This window comes from Salmo trutta, chromosome 3, assembly GCF_901001165.1.
Source record: "Salmo trutta chromosome 3, fSalTru1.1, whole genome shotgun sequence".
Taxonomy (NCBI): domain Eukaryota; kingdom Metazoa; phylum Chordata; class Actinopteri; order Salmoniformes; family Salmonidae; genus Salmo; species Salmo trutta.
The window spans coordinates 56,450,964-56,469,975 of NC_042959.1; positions in this window are offsets into that span (position 1 = coordinate 56,450,964).

Genomic DNA, 19,012 nt, shown 5'->3' on the forward strand with positions numbered 1-19,012 from the left:
GGCAGCGAAGGCAGAGCGACGATACTACGAGGTGTTATATGCACCGAAAGGCAAGTGCGAGAGGCAGCCCCCCAAAAAATGTTTTGGGGGGGGGGCGCACGGGGAGTTTTGCTAAGTCAGGATGGAGACCTGAGCCAACTCCTCGTGCTTACCGTGGGGAGCGGGTGACGAGGCAAGCACCGAGCTATGCAGTAATGCGCACCGTATCGCCCATACGCATTCACAGCCCGGTGCGTTTGGTGAAAGCTCCTCATCGTTGTCGGGCTAAGATTGGCATTCAGCCAGGACGGGTTGTGCCAGCCATAAGCTCCAGACCTCCAGTACGCCTTCACAGCCCAGTACATCCTGTTCCTGCTCCCCGCACTCGCCCTGAGGTGCGTGTTACTAGTCTGGTGCCTCCAAAGCCAGCCCCACGCATCAGGCCTCCAGTGCGTTTGCCTAACCTAGTACGTCCTGTTCCTGCTCCCTGCACTCGCCCTGAGGTGCTTGTTACTAGTCTGGCGCCTCCTATACCAGCTCCACGCACTCTCCCTCCAGTGCCTGCTGTGAGCACTCGGCCATTAGTGTGTCTTCCCAGTCCGGTGAGACCGATTCCTGCTCCACGCACTCTCCGTCCAGTGCGCATCAATAACCCGGTACAGCCAGTGCCTGCTGTGAGCACTCGGCCATTAGTGCGTCTCCCCAGTCCGATGAGACCGATTCCTGCTCCTCGCACTCTCCCTCCAGTGCGCGTCCATAACCCGGTACAGCCAGTGCCTGCTGTGAGCACTCGGCCATTAGTGTGTCTTCCCAGTCCGGTGAGACCGATTCCTGCTCCACTCACTCTCCGTCCAGTGCGCGTCAATAACCCGGTACAGCCAGTGCCTGCTGTGAGCACTCGGCCACTAGTGCGTCTCCCCAGTCCGATGAGACCGATTCCTGCTCCTCGCACTCTCCCTCCAGTGCGCGTCCATAACCCGGTACAGCCAGTGCCTGCTGTGAGCACTCGGCCCCCAGCGACGCTCCTCAGCCCTGAGCCTCCAGCGACGCTCCTCAGCCCTGAGCCTCCAGCGACGCTCCTCAGCCCTGAGCCTTCAGCGGTGGTCTGCAACCCAGAGCCTTCAGCGGTGGTCTGCAACCCAGAGCCTTCAGCAGCGACCTTTAGCCCAGAGTCTTCAGCGGCAGTTAGCGGTCCGAAGCCTCCGGCGATGATCCATGATCTGGTTCCTCCGGACATACAGAAGCGGGGGGGGGGGGGGGGGGGGGGTTCGGCGGGCGGTGGGGGTACTACGCCCGGAACCAGAGCCGCCGTCATAGACATTAGTCACCCACCCTACCCTCCCTTTGTGTTTTTTTTTTTTTTTATCTGGGTGCATTCGGAGTCTGCACCTTTGGGGTGGGGGCGGGGGGTACTGTCACATCCTGACCAATATAAGTTGTTATTTTCTATGGTAGAGTGGTCAGGGCGTGACAGGGGGTGTTTTTGTGTTTGTTCTGTGTTTTCTATGTTGTAGTTCTGTTTAAATTCTAGTTTTCTATTTCTATGTTGGATTGTTTGGAGTTGATCTCTAATTGGAGGCAGCTGATCCTCATTTGCCTCTGATTAGAGATCATATTTAAGTAGGGGTTTTTCTCATTGTGGTTTGTGGGTTATTGTCTTTTGAGTAGTGTGTTGTACTCTCTGCGTCACGGTTTGTTGTTTACATATTTTCAAGTTGTTTAGTGTATTGCATTTAGTTTCACTATAATAAAATATGTGGAACTACGAAAACGCTGCATCTTGGTCCGCTCCTTCGAACAGCCGTGACAAGAAGTTAATTGACAGCATGCCAGGGCGGATTGCAGAGGTCTTGAAAAAGAAGGGTCAACACTGCAAATTTTGACTCTTTGCATAAACTTCATGTAATTGTCAATAAAAGCATTTTACAATTATGAAATGCTTGTAATTATACTTCAGTATTCCATAGTAACATCTGACAAAAATATCTAAAGACACTGAAGCAGCAAACTTTGTGGAAATTAATATGTCATTTTCAAAACCTTTGGCCACGACTGTATGTGCGTCGCAGAGAGACCTGGTTGTCATTTTTGGCGCGCGGGGACACTGCAGCGAGAGAGTGAGAGTCACGCCTGATGCGTGGATTCTCCGTCAACTCATTCCTGCTTGCTATATTATCGCTGGTCAAGTTGACTAAATAAATGTATAAATACATTTGTGCACAACATTTTGGAGAAATAAGCTTTTTGTGCATATGGAAAATGTCTGGGGTCTTTTATATCAGTTCACGAAACATGGGACCAACACTTTACATGTTGCGTTTATATTTTGTTCAGTATACATTAGTCATTAGTCATTAGATAATATATAAGTCATTAGATAATTAAGAGATTATGAAGGATTACCTCAAATGAAAGATTTTTTTTCAATTGCATAAAAAACAATTGGAATGCATTGTTATTCAAAACTACATGATTCAATTATAAAGATGTTTACATTGTTTTTACATATACATTGTTTACATCACATACAATGATGGATCCCCAGACAAATATTAAACTGATTCCTCCAATACTGTCTATCTGTGGTGCTGTAATCATCACAATTCCTATCAACAGCATCATCAAACCAATCATTATCTGTATGGTCTGTGGGAGAAAAGCTAAGGATTAGCTTCTGCCAGGATTTAAATTAATAAACCATATAAAACATAAAACATCTTAAATTAGCATAGTACAATGGTTCATTGTGCAGTAAAACAGTATTATAGTACCTTTCGCTAAAGCCACAAACCAAAATGTTGGTTGGAAAATAAATATAAATTATCTTAAACAGAAATGACCCCCAGCGCTTTTGGATGGCCCATCCGGAATCTTCCCAGCACTGAGAAGACTGTCTGTCCCAGACAGTGAGGGAGAGAAGTGTCCTTCATTCTGTTTCCAGAAGAATGCACATGGGTGATGATCACCACCCCATTAGTGGTTGTTGTTACAGAGCTGGACATTTTCAGAGAGGAGAACAGGATGTTTATAGTAAGAGGTGATCTGACCAGTGAGTGGTGTATTGTTGAGCCTGGTTATTTGTACTTTACCTGGAACCTCCGTTAGTCATCCATCTGTGACGAAATGACATAAATGAACAGTGTCAACCTAGTCATTCTGCTTACAATTTGAACTCTCTCTTCTTCGAATATAGGCTACTAATTAACGTTTCCAATGTTGCAGGAGCTGCATTTACTTTGCTTTGTTATGGGACAATGTGGACCACGTTGACTGTTAATGTAGCAACTACTTGCTTGCCGAGGACTACAGGAGTGAAGTAGCAACTCTTAGCAAGCAAGTAGAAAACCTACATAAGCTACTGGGGAACCCACACCCACCTACTTTTTCTTTTTCTTCCACCCCAGTAGCCGGACGCCGCTCTGGTCTGATGGATGTTTCGCCGCCATGTCGGCTCTCTACAGCCTACTGGCCGGTGCTAGGCAGGGTTCCATCCCCGAAGGGGTCTCCCCCTTCCCTGGAGAACGGAGCTGATCTCGACCCAACCAACCAGACATGGAGGCACGTCACTCGCCGTGGAAGTCGAAGAAGGCGTCCTCTGGCAACAGGGGTCTCCATGGAGATGTTGAGCCCGGAACTGACACAGACCAGAAACAGTTTTGCCGCCCTGGATCCAGAGGTTCCGGCGCCTTCGTCCGTGGTGGCTTCCCAATCAAGATCAGATCCGGAGGTACCGGTGTCTTCGTCCTCGGCTCTGTCTCCCTCTCCGGTGGCTTCTACCTCGGGTTCAGATCCTTGTAGCTCCCAGCCTCACCAGACTGTGAGGCTGCCTGAGAGACCGGCCACCAGCTGTCATCATCGGCAGCTCTATGGTGAGAAACATCTCGGTCCCCAAGGCAAAAACCCTGTGCTTCCCAGCAGCACGAGTACAGGACATAACAAGGCTGCTTCCGACTGTTCTACCACAGATGTCGGGAGCTGACACTGTCGTAGTCCATGTTGGGTCAAACGACATTAGGAGGGCAAGCTCGGAACATTTGAAAAAGGATTTTAAAGAACTGATTTTAGCATTAAAAGACTCCACAAAATGGCCAAACATTTCAGGTCCAGTACCATCGTTGGGTCGCGGGTGTGAAAGATTCAGCACATCTGGCTAAAAGACTACTTCAGCTCTGCTGGAGTCACTTTTATTGATAACTATGACACCTTCTGGAAACAGAAGATACTCTACAGGAATGACAGAGTCCATCCAAATCATCTTGGCTCCTGGACTCTGTCCACGCATTTCAAGGCTGCGTTGAAACAATGACTGGTAAATGATCCAATACCAGCTCAGTTAATCCCTACCATTGTGACAATAAGTCCTCATAATGCTGCATCAAATGTACATGATCTTAGGTGCATTGGCAAACACAATGTAAGTAATTTAATTTATGTACCCCTAATTGCACCGAATACATCTGTTTATCCTACAGCCATTGTAAGCAGTGATCATGAGCCTATAAACCAGAGTTACACTGTTAGCACTGAGGCAGTGTGCAATAGTAGGGAGACCACTTTATGCAGCTCACCCTGCACTATCAGCTCCAATGTAAATAACACGAGTACGTCTACCTCTGATAAGCTTCCCAGTAAAGCATTAAAAACAATCAAGCAACCCAGAAAAGTGCTAAAAATAGCCCATATTAACATACGTAGCCTAAAAAACAAGGTCCATGAAGTCAATAACTTGCTTGTAACAGATGACATTCATATTCTGACTATCTCTGAAACTCACTTAGATAATACCTTTGATGATACAGTGGTAGCAATACATGGTTATAATATCTACCGAAAAGACAGAAATGCCAACCAAGGCGGTGTTGCGGTCTATATTCAGAACCACATTCCTGAAAAGCTTAGAGACGATCTAATGTTAAATACTGTTGAAGTAATATGGCGACAGGTTCATCTGCCTCACCTAAAGCCCATTCTTGTGGGAGGCTGCTATAAACCATCAAGTGCTAACAGTCAGTATCTGGATAATATGTGTAAAATGCTTGATAATGTATGTGGTATCAACAGAGAAGTATATTTTCTGGGTGATTTAAATATTGACTGGCTATCATCAAGCTGCCCACTCAGGAAAAAAAATCTAACTGTAACCAGTGCCTGCAACCTGGATCAGGTTGTCAGTCAACCTACCAGGATAGTTACAAATAGCACAGGAATAAAATCATCAACATGTATTGATCACATTTTTACTAATGCTGCTGATATTTGCTTTAAAGCAGTACCCAAATCCATAGGATGTAGTGATCACAATATAATAGCCATATCTAGGAAAACCAAAGTTCCAAAGGCTGGGCCTAATATAGTGTATAAGAGGTCATACAATACGTTTTGTAGTGATTCATATGTTGATGATGTAAAGAATATTTGCTGGTCGGTGGTGTGTAATGAGGAGTAACCAGACGCTGCACTTGACGAATTTATGAAACTACTTATTCCAGTTACTAATAAGCACGCACCCATTAAGAAAGTTACTGTAAAAACGGTTAAATCCCCTTGGATTGATGAGGAATTGAAAAACTGTATGGTTGAGAGGGATGAGGCAAAAGGTATTGCAATTAAGTCTGGCAGCCCAACTCATTGGCAAACCTACTGTAAATTAAGACATCATGTGACTAAACTAAATAAAAAGAAAAAGAAACTACACTATAAAACAAAGATAAATTATATAAAGAATGATAGTAAAAAGCTTTGGGGCAGCTTAAATTACATTCTGGGAAAAAAATCGAACTCGGCTCCTTCATTTATTGAATCAGATGGATCACATTCATCACAAAGCCCACTGATATTGCAAACTACTTTAATTACATTTTCATTGGCAAGATAAGCAAACTTAGGGATAACATGCCAGCAACAAACGCTGACACTACACATCCAAGTATATCGGACCAAATTATGAAAGACAAAAAATGTACTTTTGAATTCCGTAAAGTCAGTGTGGAAGAGGTGAAAAAATTATTGTTGTCTATCAACAATGACAAACCACCAGGGTCTGACAATCTAGATGGAAATTTACTGAGGATAATAGCAGACGATATTGCCACTCCTATTTGCCACATCTTTAATTTAAGCCTACTAGAGAGAGTGTGCCCTCAGGCCTGGAGGGAAGCTAAAGTCATTCCGCTACCCAAGAATAGTAAAGCCCCCTTTATTGGCTCAAATAGGCGACCAATCAGCCTGTTATCAACCCCTAGTAAACTTCTGGGAAAAAATGGTGTTTGACCAGACACAATGATATTTTACAGTAAACAAATTGACAACAGAATTTCAGCATGGAATTGACACTCCACAAGCACAGCACTTACACAAATGACTGATGATTCGCTGAGAGATATTGATGATAAAATGATTGTGGGGGCTGTCTTGTTAGACTTCATGCAGCTTTTGACATTATTGATCATAGTCTGCTGCTGGAAAAACGTATGTGTTATTGCTTTACACCCCCTGCTATAATGTGGATAAAGAGTTACTTGTCTAACAGAACACAGAGGGTGTTCTTTAATGGAAGCCTCTCAAATATAATCCAGTTACAATCAGGAATTCCCCAGGGTAGCTGTTTAGGCCCCTCGCTTTTTTCAATTTTTACTAACGACATGCCACTGACTTTGAGTAAAGCCAGAGTTTCTATGTATGCGGATGACTCAACGCTATACACGTCAGCTACTACAGCGACTGAAATGACTGCAACACTCAACAAAGAGCTGCAATTAGTTTCAGAGTGGGTGGCAAGGAATAAGTTATCCCTAAATATTTCTAAAACTAAAAGCATTGTATTTGGAACCAAACACTCACTAAACCCTAAACCTCAACTAAATCTTGTAATAAATAATGTGGAAATTGAGAAAGTTGAGATGACTAAACTGCTTGGAGTAACACTAGATTGTAAACTGTCATGGTCAAAACATATTGATGCAGTAGTAGCTAAGATGGGGATAAGACTGTCTATAATAAAGTGATGCTCTGCCTTCTTAACAACACTATCAACAAGGCAGGTCCTACAGGTCCTAGTTTTGTCACACCTTGACTACTGTTCAGTCAAGTGGTCAGGTGCCACAAAAAAGGACTTAGGAAAATTGCAATTGGCTCAGAACAGGGCAGCATGGCTGGCCCTTGGATGTACACAGAGAGCTAATATTAATAATATGCATGTCAATCTCTCCTGGCTGAAAGTGGAGGCGAGATTGACTTCATCACTACTTTTATTTACAAGAGGTATTGACATGTTGAATGCAGACATTCGGACACCCTTGCGTACCCCACAAGACATGCCACAAGAGGTCTCTTCACAGTCCCCAAGTCCAGAACAGACTATGGGAGGCACACAGTATTACATAGAGCCATGACTACATGGAACTCTATTCCACATCAAGTAACTGACACAAGCAGTAAAATTAGATATAAAAAACAGATTAAAAAACACCTTATGGAACAGCGGGGACTGTGAAGCAACACAAATATTGGCACAGACACATGCATACACACACACACACCACACACAATAACATACGCACTATACATACACATGGATTTAGTACTGTAGATATGTGGTAGTGGTGGAGTAGGGGCCTGAGGGCACACAGTGTGTTGTGAAATCTGTGAATGTATTGTAATGTTTTAATATTGTATAAACTGCCTTAATTTTGCTGGACCCCAGGAAGAGTAACTTCTGCTTTGGCAGCAGCTAATGGGGATCCATAATAAATACAAATACAAACACTGGCTTTGTCCTGATGTTTATTAAACATTTTGTCATATTCTTAATTTAGCTTTATTCTGTTTTTTATGTTTTGAGAGAAGGTCTGTCTGTCTGTCTGTCTGTCTGTCTGTCTGTGTGCTTTTTTTGAGTGGGTGTGTACATGGATAGTGGCCATGTATCGTGACTGTATTATCGGTTTCCTGGAATAACTTTCCTTATAAACTCAGCAAAAAAGAAATGACCCTTTTTCAGGACCCTGTCTTTCAAAGATAATTCGTAAAAATCCAAATAACTTCACAGATTTTCATTTTAAAGGGTTTAAACACTGTTTCCCATGCTTGTTCAATGAACCATAAACAGTTAATGAGCATGCACCTGTGGAACTGTCGTTAAGACACTAACAGCTTACAGACGGTAGGCAATTAAGGTCACAGTTATGAAAACTTAGGACACTAAAGAGGCCTTTCTACTGACTCTGAAAAACACCAAAACAAAGATGCCCAGGGTCCCTGCTCGTTTGCGTGAACGTGCCTTAGGCATGCTGCAAGGAGGCATGAGGACTGCAGATGTGGCCAGGGCAATAAATTGCAATGTCCGCACTATGAGACGCCTAAGACAACACTACATGGAGACAGGACGGACAGCTGATCACCCTCGCAGTGGCACACCACGTGTAACAACACCTGCACAGGATCGGTACATCTAAACATCACACCTGTGGGACAGGTACAGGATGGCAACAACAACTTCTCGAGTTCCACCAGGAATGCACAATCCCTCCATCAGTGCTCACACTGTCCGCAATAGGCTGAGAGAGGCTGGACTGAGGGCTTATAGGCATGTTGTAAGACAAGTCCTCACCAGACATCACCGGCAACAACGTCGCCTATGGGCACAAACCCACCGTCGCTGGACCAGACAGGACTGGCAAAAAGTGCTCTTCACTGACGAGTCGCGGTTTTGTTTCACCAGGGGTGATGGTCGGATTCGCGTTTATCGTCGAAGGAATGAGCGTTACACTGAGGCCTGTACTCTGGAGCGGGATCGATTTGGAGGTGGAGGGTCTGTCATGGTCTGGGGCGGTGTGTCACAGCATGATCGGCCTGAGCTTGTCGTCATTGCAGGCAATCTCAACGCTGTGCGTTACAGGGAAGACATCCTCCTCCCTCATGTGGTACCCTTCCTGCAGGCTCATCCTGACATGACCCTCCAGCATGACAATGCCACCAGCCAAACTGCTCGTTCTGTGCGTAATTTCCTGCAAGACAGGAATGTCAGTGTTCTGCCATGGCCAGCGAAGAGCCCGGATCTCAATCCCATTGAACATGTCTGGGACCTGTTGGATTGGAGGGTGAGGGCTAGAGCCATTCCCCCCAGAAATGTCTGAGAGCTTGCAGGTGCCTTGGTGGAAGAGTGGGGTAACATCTCACAGCAAGAACTGACAAATCTGGTGCAGTCCATGAGTAGGAGATGCACTGCAGTACTTAATGCAGCTGGTGGCCACACCAGATACTGACTGTTACTTTTGATTTTGACACCCCCTTTGTTCAGGGACACATTATTCAATTTCTGTTAGTCACATGTCTGTGGAACTTGTTCAGTGTATGTCTCAGTTGTTGAATCTTCTTATGTTCATACAAACATTTACACATGTTAAATTTGCCAAAAATAAACGCAGTTGACAGTGAAAGGACGTTTCTTTTTTTGCTGAGTTTATTACTGAGCGACCTTTGGATTTGCTTCATAACTTTCCATCGTGAGTTATCGCTAAGATACAAACCACATGTACTGTATTACCAAGTAGGTACAAGTAATTTATAATAGTTTTTATCTCAATATCAAATCATTTCCGGGTAACAATTAAGTACCTTAATGTGATTGTTTTCAATTAAAATGGTAAAAAATAAGAAAACAATTGCTTTTTAGCAAAAAGCAATTTCTGAAGATTTTGTTTTGCTAGGACTGTCTGGTAATGGTCTGAGTGGGGACGGAGAAAACTGAAAACTAGCGGTTATTGGCAGAAGGGCTGGAAATGTCTTTCTTATTGGTCTATTAACTAATTTACCATCTGGCGATGTCACCAGGCAGGCCAAAACTCAATCCCACCAAAACTGGCTGATTTTTCAGGCAGTCTTTTTAAACAGCTCTTACACTAAAAGGGCATTATCATAAAGACAGGAATCGAGGCATTCAGTTACTGTTCGTTTGAACTCTAGAAAGGGCAAAATAAGTGAACTAAGTGATTGAGAGTGGATTGATCGTCGTGCCCCCTCAAAAAACAAGAAGAAGTGGCTGCAGTGGGCATGCAATCACATACACTGGACAACCGAGGAGTGTAAAAACATCGCCTGGTCCGACGAATCCCGGTTCCTGTTGCGTCATGCTGATGGTAGAGTCAGGATTTGGCCTAAGCAGCATGAGTCCATGGCCCCATCCTGCCTGGTGTCAACGGTAAAGGCTGGTGGCAGTGGTGTAATGGTGTGGGGAAGGTTTTGCTGGCACACGTTAGGTCCCTCGATACCAATTGAGCAACGTTTTGAACACCACAGCTGATCTGAACATTGTTGCTGACCAGGTGCATCCCTTCATGGCTACGAAGGGTCCGACCCAGTACTAGATGGGTGTGCCTAATACACTGGCCACTGAGTGTATATAAAACACAGGAAAATCACATTTTGACTGCACTGTGCCTTTAAAACAGCAGGCTAGTAATGAATGGACCAATAACTGACATGGTTGGGTAAAGCAACCTGTACATTCCTGTCCTTCATTCATTCTCTGCCATTTTATTCCCCCAAGACTATTGTGGCTAATACATGAATTACAAAAATGGATCTCAAAATGCATGTGTATCAAGGTCCATGTGGTGTAACATATCCCAACTGTGAGTACAACCCAACCCATATCCCAACTGTGAGTACAACCCAACCCATACCCCAACTGTGAGTACAACCCAACCCATACCCCAACTGTGAGTACAACCCAACCCATATCCCAACTGTGAGTACAACCCAACCCATATCCCAACTGTGAGTACAACCCAACCCATATCCCAACTGTGAGTACAACCCAACCCATATCCCAACTGTGAGTACAACCCAACCCATATCCCAACTGTGAGTACAACCTAACCCATATCCCAACTGTGTACTTTTACACATAGGGCGTGGTATAATAAAAGTGTGGTTTAATAAAGGTGTGGTATAATAAAGGTGTAGTTTATTAAAGGTGTGGTATAATAAAGGTGTGGTATAATAAAGGTGTAGTAAAATAAAGTTGTGGTATAATAAAGGTGTGGTATAATAAAGGTTTCTTTTAATAAAGGTGTGGTATAATAAAGGTTTATTTTAATAAAGGTGTGGTATAATAAAGGTGTGGTATAATAAAGGTTTATTTTAATAAAGGTGTGGTAAAATAAAGGTGTGGTATAATAAAGGTTTATTTGAATAAAGGTGTGGTAAAATAAAGGTGTGGTATAATAAAGGTTTATTTTAATAAAGGTGTGGTAAAATAAAGGTGTGGTATAATAAAGGTTTATTTGAATAAAGGTGTGGTAAAATAAAGGTGTGGTATAATAAAGGTTTATTTGAATAAAGGTGTGGTAAAATAAAGGTGTGGTATAATAAAGGTTTATTTGAATAAAGGTGTGGTAAAATAAAGGTGTGGTATAATAAAGGTTTATTTGAATAAAGGTGTGGTATAATAAAGATGTGGTATAGTAAAAAAAAATCCAGTATAGGCAATATTCTGAATTAGTAAGAAGGAAGTAAGAAACTGAAATATTCTGTTTGTATTGTTAGTTTTTGGCCTATATCTGGTCAGTAAATGGAACACTCATTCACTTCACCAAGTTAATTTTACAGCAACGTTAAATAACATATCCAACATCTGAATGAAAGTGTTTGAACAAGCTTGATGCTTTTGGCTACAGTGGCTTATATCATCATCATCAAACAATCTACTTTGAAGTGAAAGGGACTACGCACAAATATCCAATTGTTTACAAGTTTATATGGTTGTCATTATGTTGAGAATCAGGTCTATAATGGCCTATGTAATACATGTTGCCCACCCTCAACTCTATAGTGGCAGGTTTGTCATCCATGTACTTCATATAAATGCGCACTAGAGGACAGTACTGTTTAGCACACATCAAATTGGGGCCACTACACAATAAATAGCTTTCACTTGTATATAAGAACCTTGACAGCGGGGTTGGAAAGGGATTTTGTTGATTTTTGCCTATGTAAAGGGAGTGTCAGATGGTCTTATTGATTGTACTGATTGTATTATAGTCGCGCAATTTGCAAATCAACTTGATTGGCGGTACACAACCCACTCCCCGCCTCTCGTCAACCTGGTCTCTGGGGTAGACATAACATAGTAAAATGTCAATCCAGGAGACTTATACGTCACATTTTGTATGGAATGTATGAATTTGTGGATGTCCATCATCCATTTTGTATATGTTACAAATTGTAATTCCTACAAATTCGTACGAATTTGTTAAAGGTATGATATGTTACGAATGCCAATTTGTTGTGGCTAACGTTAGCTAAGTTGCTAACGTTAGCTAGGCTAGGGGTTGCTAGACATTCCTATGTAACGTTATACGCTCACCCATCCAACCACCCTACTTCGGTTTTTGCCTTGAGTAAGCTTCTGTCATATGTAACCATACCAAAGGTATATCATATCAATAGTGAGTGTCCGGATATACATTTACTATGTTACGTCTAGTCTATCAACCAGGCTGCTATACCGGATTTTTGACACAGTTGTTAGTATGATGCCCCATTCACATAGTGAAGTGTTATTTCATCTTCATGAATTCTTGCCCCGCTACTGAATGGACAAGTGTAGTGTTTGTAACACAAGATGGAGGAGAGCTTGTCTCGTAAGAGATCACATTTATTTTGGGAGTTTGTAAAATATGACCTTTTCATTCAAGACCAGATAAATATTGTTTCATGTGATAATAAAACACGTTCGTTTAAAAAAAAAAAAAATCCTCAACTTGTATCTCTAACTTTATAGCGAGTCAAGCTAGCTTGCACTGCAGAGCAGCTAGCTAAACGCTAGGCTAAGATACCATTGTAGCTAGCGACCTCCACCTAATAGTTATAATCAAAACAAATGTCATTACCATCACAATAAACTTCAACGGGAGGCAACAGTCATATAATATAATTGGCTTAACAGTTAATGTGTATTATTCAACATTACTATTAAAATTGTACTCACTTATAAGAATGGGTTATTGTTTCAAGTTGCTAGCTGTCCCATAAAGCCATCACCGAAAACCAAGTATTTATCTTCCTCTATGGTTGGACTGAAGACGATACAAAGTTTAAAAAAAATGGTAAGTAAGTATGCTGCGTGTCTCACAACGGAGCCTTCAACCGCAAGGGGGCGTTGCATTTCCAATCTGTTGCGGACATCCCCATTGAAATGCAGTACATCTGGCGCAATGTAACAGAGTGCTTATGGGTAATGTAAACTTTAGAGGCTTTAGGGTTGTCAGACAATTTCTGGGCCAAACCTAGCTCAAATTCTACACGCCGGAGTAAAACGAGGCTACAGCGTCCATAAGGTAACCATTATGCCTCGTTCACAGTACCCATAAGCACTCCATTACGTTGCGCTGGATGTCATGCATTTCAATGGGGACGTCCACAACGGAGTGGAATTACAACACCCCCTTGCGGTTGAAGGCGCCGTTGCAAGAAGGACACTGCATAATTTGACATTTTCCAAACTTTGCATTGTCTTCAGTCCAGCCAGAGTCCGGAAGTTACCAAACAACAGAAGAAGATGAAATATGTGGTTTTCGATGATGGTAGATACCGAAATCGATTAGATAAAGTTATTTTGCAAGCTATTTTTAAGTTAGCTAGCTAGCTTGATTCTGTTTGGAGCCATAGCTAGCTAGCTAGCTAGCATAATCATTAGAAAATGAATCATTCACCTGCTAAGACCTAGCAACTGACATAAATCCCATGATTTATTGATCACCCAGTTAGATCTAGAGTTTTAGTAGAAGCACGACTGAATTTAGAAAATAATTTGTTTAGCTTTGACATTGGCTGCATACTGTGAATTTGTACTGCCCTTTGATTAATTAAAAACCATATCTAAACAATTTACAATTGTTTGTCCCTACTCTCCAGGCTGCAATCCACTCCCAGTTAAAAGGGGTCCGTTCAGGCCTCCGTCAGCTCCACAATGCCCTGGGGGATGTGAAGGACATCCAGAACTCCCTGGTAGAAGTCAGCATGACTGGAGGCAAATTCAATGACTGGAGGCAAAGCATTAACACCATTGAGAACCTGAAGTACGTAAAATATGCTGGGATGCAACATCAGTGGAGGCTCCTGAGAGGAGGAAGGTGAGAACCATTCTCCTCAGTGACAACACATGGCGCTCTCATTTGTTGACTTCTGTAACCGTAAAAGCATTGGTTTCATGCATGTTAACATTAGAAGCCTCCTCCCTAAGTTTGTTTTATTCACTGCTTTAGCACACTCCGCCAACCGTGATGTCCTAGCCGTGTCTGAATCGTGACTTAGGAAGACCACCAAAAATCCTGAAATTTCCATCCCTAACTATAACATCTATTGACAAGATAGAACTGCCAAAGGGGGCAGAGTTGCAATCTACTGCAGAGATAGCCTGCAGAGTTCTGTCATACTATCCAGGTCTGTGCCCAAACAATTCGAGCTTCCACTTTTAAAAATCCACCTTTCCAGAAACAAGTCTCTCACCGTTGCCGCTTGTTATAGATCCCCTTCAGACCCCAGCTGTGCCCTGGACACCATATGTGAATTGATTGCCCCCCATCTATCTTCAGAGTTCGTACTGCTAGGTGACCTAAATTGGGATATACTTAACACCCCGGCCGTCCTACAATCTAAGATCACACAAATTATCAAAGAACCTTCCAGGTACAACCCCAAATCCATAAACATGGGCACCCTCATAGATATCATCCTTACCAACTTGCCCTCCAAATACACCTCTGCTGTTTTCAACCAGGATCTCAGCGATCACTGCCTCATTACCTGCATACATTATGGGTCCGCGGTCAAACGACCACCCCTCATCACTGCCAAATGCTCCCTAAAACGCTTCTGCGAGCAGTCCTTTCTAATCAACATGGCCCGGGTATCCTGGAAGGATATTGACCTCATCCCGTCAGTAGAGGATGCCTGGTTGCTCTTTAAAAGTGTTTCCTCACCATCTTAAATAAGCATGCCCTATTAAATTTAAAAAAAACTAAGAACAGATATAGCTCTTGGTTCACTCCAGACTTGACTGCCCTTGACCAGCACAAAAACATCCTGTGGCGTTCTGCATTAGCATCGAATAGCCCCCGCGATATGCAACTTTTCAGGGAAGTCAGGAACCAATATACACAGGCAGTTAGGTAAGCTAAGGCTAGCTTTTTCAAATAGAAATGTGCGTCCTGTCACTGATTCCAAAAGGTTTGGGGACACTGTAACGTCTGTGGAGAATAAGAGCACCTCCTCCCAGCTGCCCACTGCACTGAGGCTAGGAAACACTGTCACCACCGATAAATCTACAATAATCAATAATTTCAATAAGCATTTGTCTACGGCTGGCCATGCTTTCCACCTGGCTACCCCTACACCGGCCAACAGCTCAGCACCCCTGCAGCAACTTGCCCAAGCCCCCCCCCCCCCCCCCCCCCCCCCCGCTTCTCCTCTACCCAAATCCAGACAGCTGATGTTCTGAAAGAGCTGCAAAATATGGATCCCTACAAATCAGCTGGGCTGGACAATTGGACCCTCTCTTTCTAAAATTATACACTGAAATTGTTACTATTCTGTTCAACATCTCTTTCATATCGTCTGAGATCCCAAAAGATTGGAAAGATGCCACGGTCATCCTCCTCTTCAAAGGGGGAGACACTCTAGACCCAAACTGTTATAGACCTATATCCATCCTGCCCTGTCTTTCTAAAATCTTCGAAAGCCAAGTTAACAAATAGATCACCGACCATTTCGAATCCCACCGTACCTTCTCCACTATGCAATCTGGTTTCCGAGCTGGTCATGGGTGCACCTCAGCCACGCTCAAGGTCCTAAACGATATCATAACCACCATCAATAAAAGACAGTACTGTGCAGCCATCTTCATCAACCTACAGTTGCACACACTGTACATATATTTTTCTATTGTGTTATTGACTGTATGTTTGTATATGTGTAACTCTGTGTTGTTGTTTTTATCGCACTGCTTTGCTTTATCTTGGCCAGGTCGCAGTTGTAAATGAGAAATTGTTCTCAACTGGCCTACCTGGTTAAATAAATGTGAAATAAAAAAAAATTAAAAATACAATTGGTCCCACCCTTCAGCTTCTCTATGGTATGATGGTTTGACTTGGATTATTTTTTTTTGCCTGGTCACAGACAGACGTTTCTTAAAACGAAGCAAATGGAACTAAACAGGGATGGATCTACCTAAATTTGTCCAATAGAAACTCTCGTTTTGGACTAATGATTACAACCTAGAGTATCTAGATGCAGTCAACAGTGTGCAAGGCGGTATTGAATGTGTCACTGTCTGTAACTTTGATTACGCAAATGTTTCTCTCGACCTGTGCAGCTACACTGTAAACTTTCATTCGCAGGTTGTAGCAACCTTATGATGGGTATAGGGAAAATTAGAGTGTCATATAGTAGCCTAAACCTATCGATGTTACATTGAGCTGGGTGAATGGAATATGAATAACAGTCATCCAATATGCTCTAATAGAAGTTGTAACGATGTGCGTTGAGAGTCGGGAAGCAAGTTCAGGGAGTGAGTGTTTTAATAAATAAACACAACGAAGTACAAAACAAGAAACACAAACAACGCATAGACATGACACTGGAACAGAAACAATAACGCCTGGGAAGGAACCAAAGGGAGTGACATATATAGGGAAGGTAATCAGGGAAGTGATGGATGCCAGGTGAGTCTGATGCACGTAACGATGGTGACAGGTGTGCGAGCAGCCTGGTGACCTGGAGGCCGGAGAAGGCGCGCACATGACAGAAGTAAGGCCATGCTCATAAAGAAAACGTCACCGACCGCCACTGAACACAGTCAGCTAGCCTCAGCCGTGAAGAACCTGAAGAATATATTTTCAGGTTTGTTCAGCTGCAAAATTACATATGATTGGGAACTATTATTGTTGGTTTGCATTGCATTTGATGTGACACTACAGTTACAATGTATTTGTGTAGTAATATTTCTTCTATATTCCTGTGCATTGCCTGAGTTGGTGGCAGGACACTCTGTTAATGATAGAGCAAGCCGAGATGTTGGAGGGCCACCACAAGCTGATGAACCTGGAGTTCTCATGGAATGACTTCATGTACGATCAGTACCGCATGGGCAGCAAGAACACGCACAACATGAACCTCATTCAAAACTACTTTGGCAGGGTGGAAGGCCTGTTGGATGACCTGGTCAAGCAACTGTGGATAGTGCTGCAGCGCGCCATGGGCAAGGCTGGAGATCACAGTGAGCAGTGACACTGGTGCAGTGCTTCCCAAAACTTTACAACACCTTGAAAGGTTCTTCAAGCTCTACAACAACACTTGTGCTCTTGAGGGTGCAGGAACTGACTACAGAGGACCTGACGGCAAACAAGATTGTGTCCCTCCTCACCTGGGTCATTTTAAGTGATGCGAGGGTGTTCCTGACATAATTATGCACCAATAGCGGTATTTTAGAATTTTCGAAACAGTAGAGTTCAACCAATGACGTCATTGTTTGATTGAGCCTGCTGTCTGATCCAAAAATGTATGGAGTCATGCTTTGTAGCAATTATTGTGGCATTTGTGTTACGCCGATTGTACAATCACACTAGCAGTGAGTAGATATGGTTACCCTTGTTCAATAGAGCCATTGGACTTGTCTCAACGATCTTCCTATCTGATACAACATTGCAGGATATCTAGGTTGACTCATTTTCTCTAGATATTTTTAATGTTCTTTTACATACTAACATAATTTGAGCCGGAATACAGTGAAGAGGAGTTGAGACAGCGAGAACAAGAATTGTGAGACCAGCAAGCAGCGATGGGGAGCCACGGGCAGACTTTGACTAGTGGTGCCTATGCAGGTGCTGTCTAGCCATGCCGACAGAAGAAAAATGTCTGTGCTGCAACTAATTCGATCGTGGACGGTTCGTACTGGAGATGGTCACTGCAGACCCCATGGATTGTGTGTCTGATACAGACCATCAAAGTTTTGACGCACATATGGATAGAGGTGTGCTGGAAATGTTTTTCAGAACCACTAAAATCAACTGGCGGCGGCAGCCTAGACAAGCGGGACCAGGAGGGCAAATTACAAATGAGGTAGTAAGTTGTTTTGCTGTTGGTAGCTACTACCTAGCTAGCAATATAAGCTCTCTTTTCACGAGGCAGTGTTGTTCAGTACAGTATAATTCCGTGATCGATTCAGCCATAACGGGGCTTGCTAGTACCACTACGAGTTGAGCTAGCTAGCTTTGTTTGCTATACCCAAAATGTTCTGTAGCCTAATGTTGTCGCTAGCTAGCATAGCTAGCCTCAGTGCATCTTATTAGTAGCAAAACTGGATAAATGTTATGATGAAGAGTAAAGGAATGACTTTGGCTTTATGACTCATATTGGTCTTTGAGTAACTATACCTGTATGTTGTAGCTAGCTGGCTAGCGTGTGTCTGTGAGATGGGTAATGTTCTGCATCGTGCTGCTACAGTAGAAATACAGACAGTGCACAATTGCCCATTAAAGTCTAATAGCGTTTTTGTCATTCTCTTACAGACAATACTGCTTGGTGACCTACAGATTATTTTTGGAATTTGTTCTAGGTGGGGAGAAGCTAGGCACAGGACACTGAATTCCCCTTGCCTGTGTGTTATGGCCATTCAAGAAGTTTATCCCTCACACGATGTTGGATATAAATAAGTTTATGTGAAAGGTCCATAACAATCTCCCCTTGTATCAAAGTGACTCTGAACACATCACTGCACCCACCAAACACTCCCTTTCTAGAACTGTAGTATTTATTATAGATGTCAGTAATATAGTTGTCTACTGCATATGTCATACATTGCCATAACTGTTCCTGCATAATGCTGTGTAAACTCACCTTGGTCTCCAGAACAAATAAATGTAGTCTTGTATACAATCCATGTCTACATTGACAGTCTAATCTGTTTTACAGAAACATGTTTACTTGCCAAGTTCAAATGATAACCAACTCCCTGCATCATTTGTTTTAGCAGTAT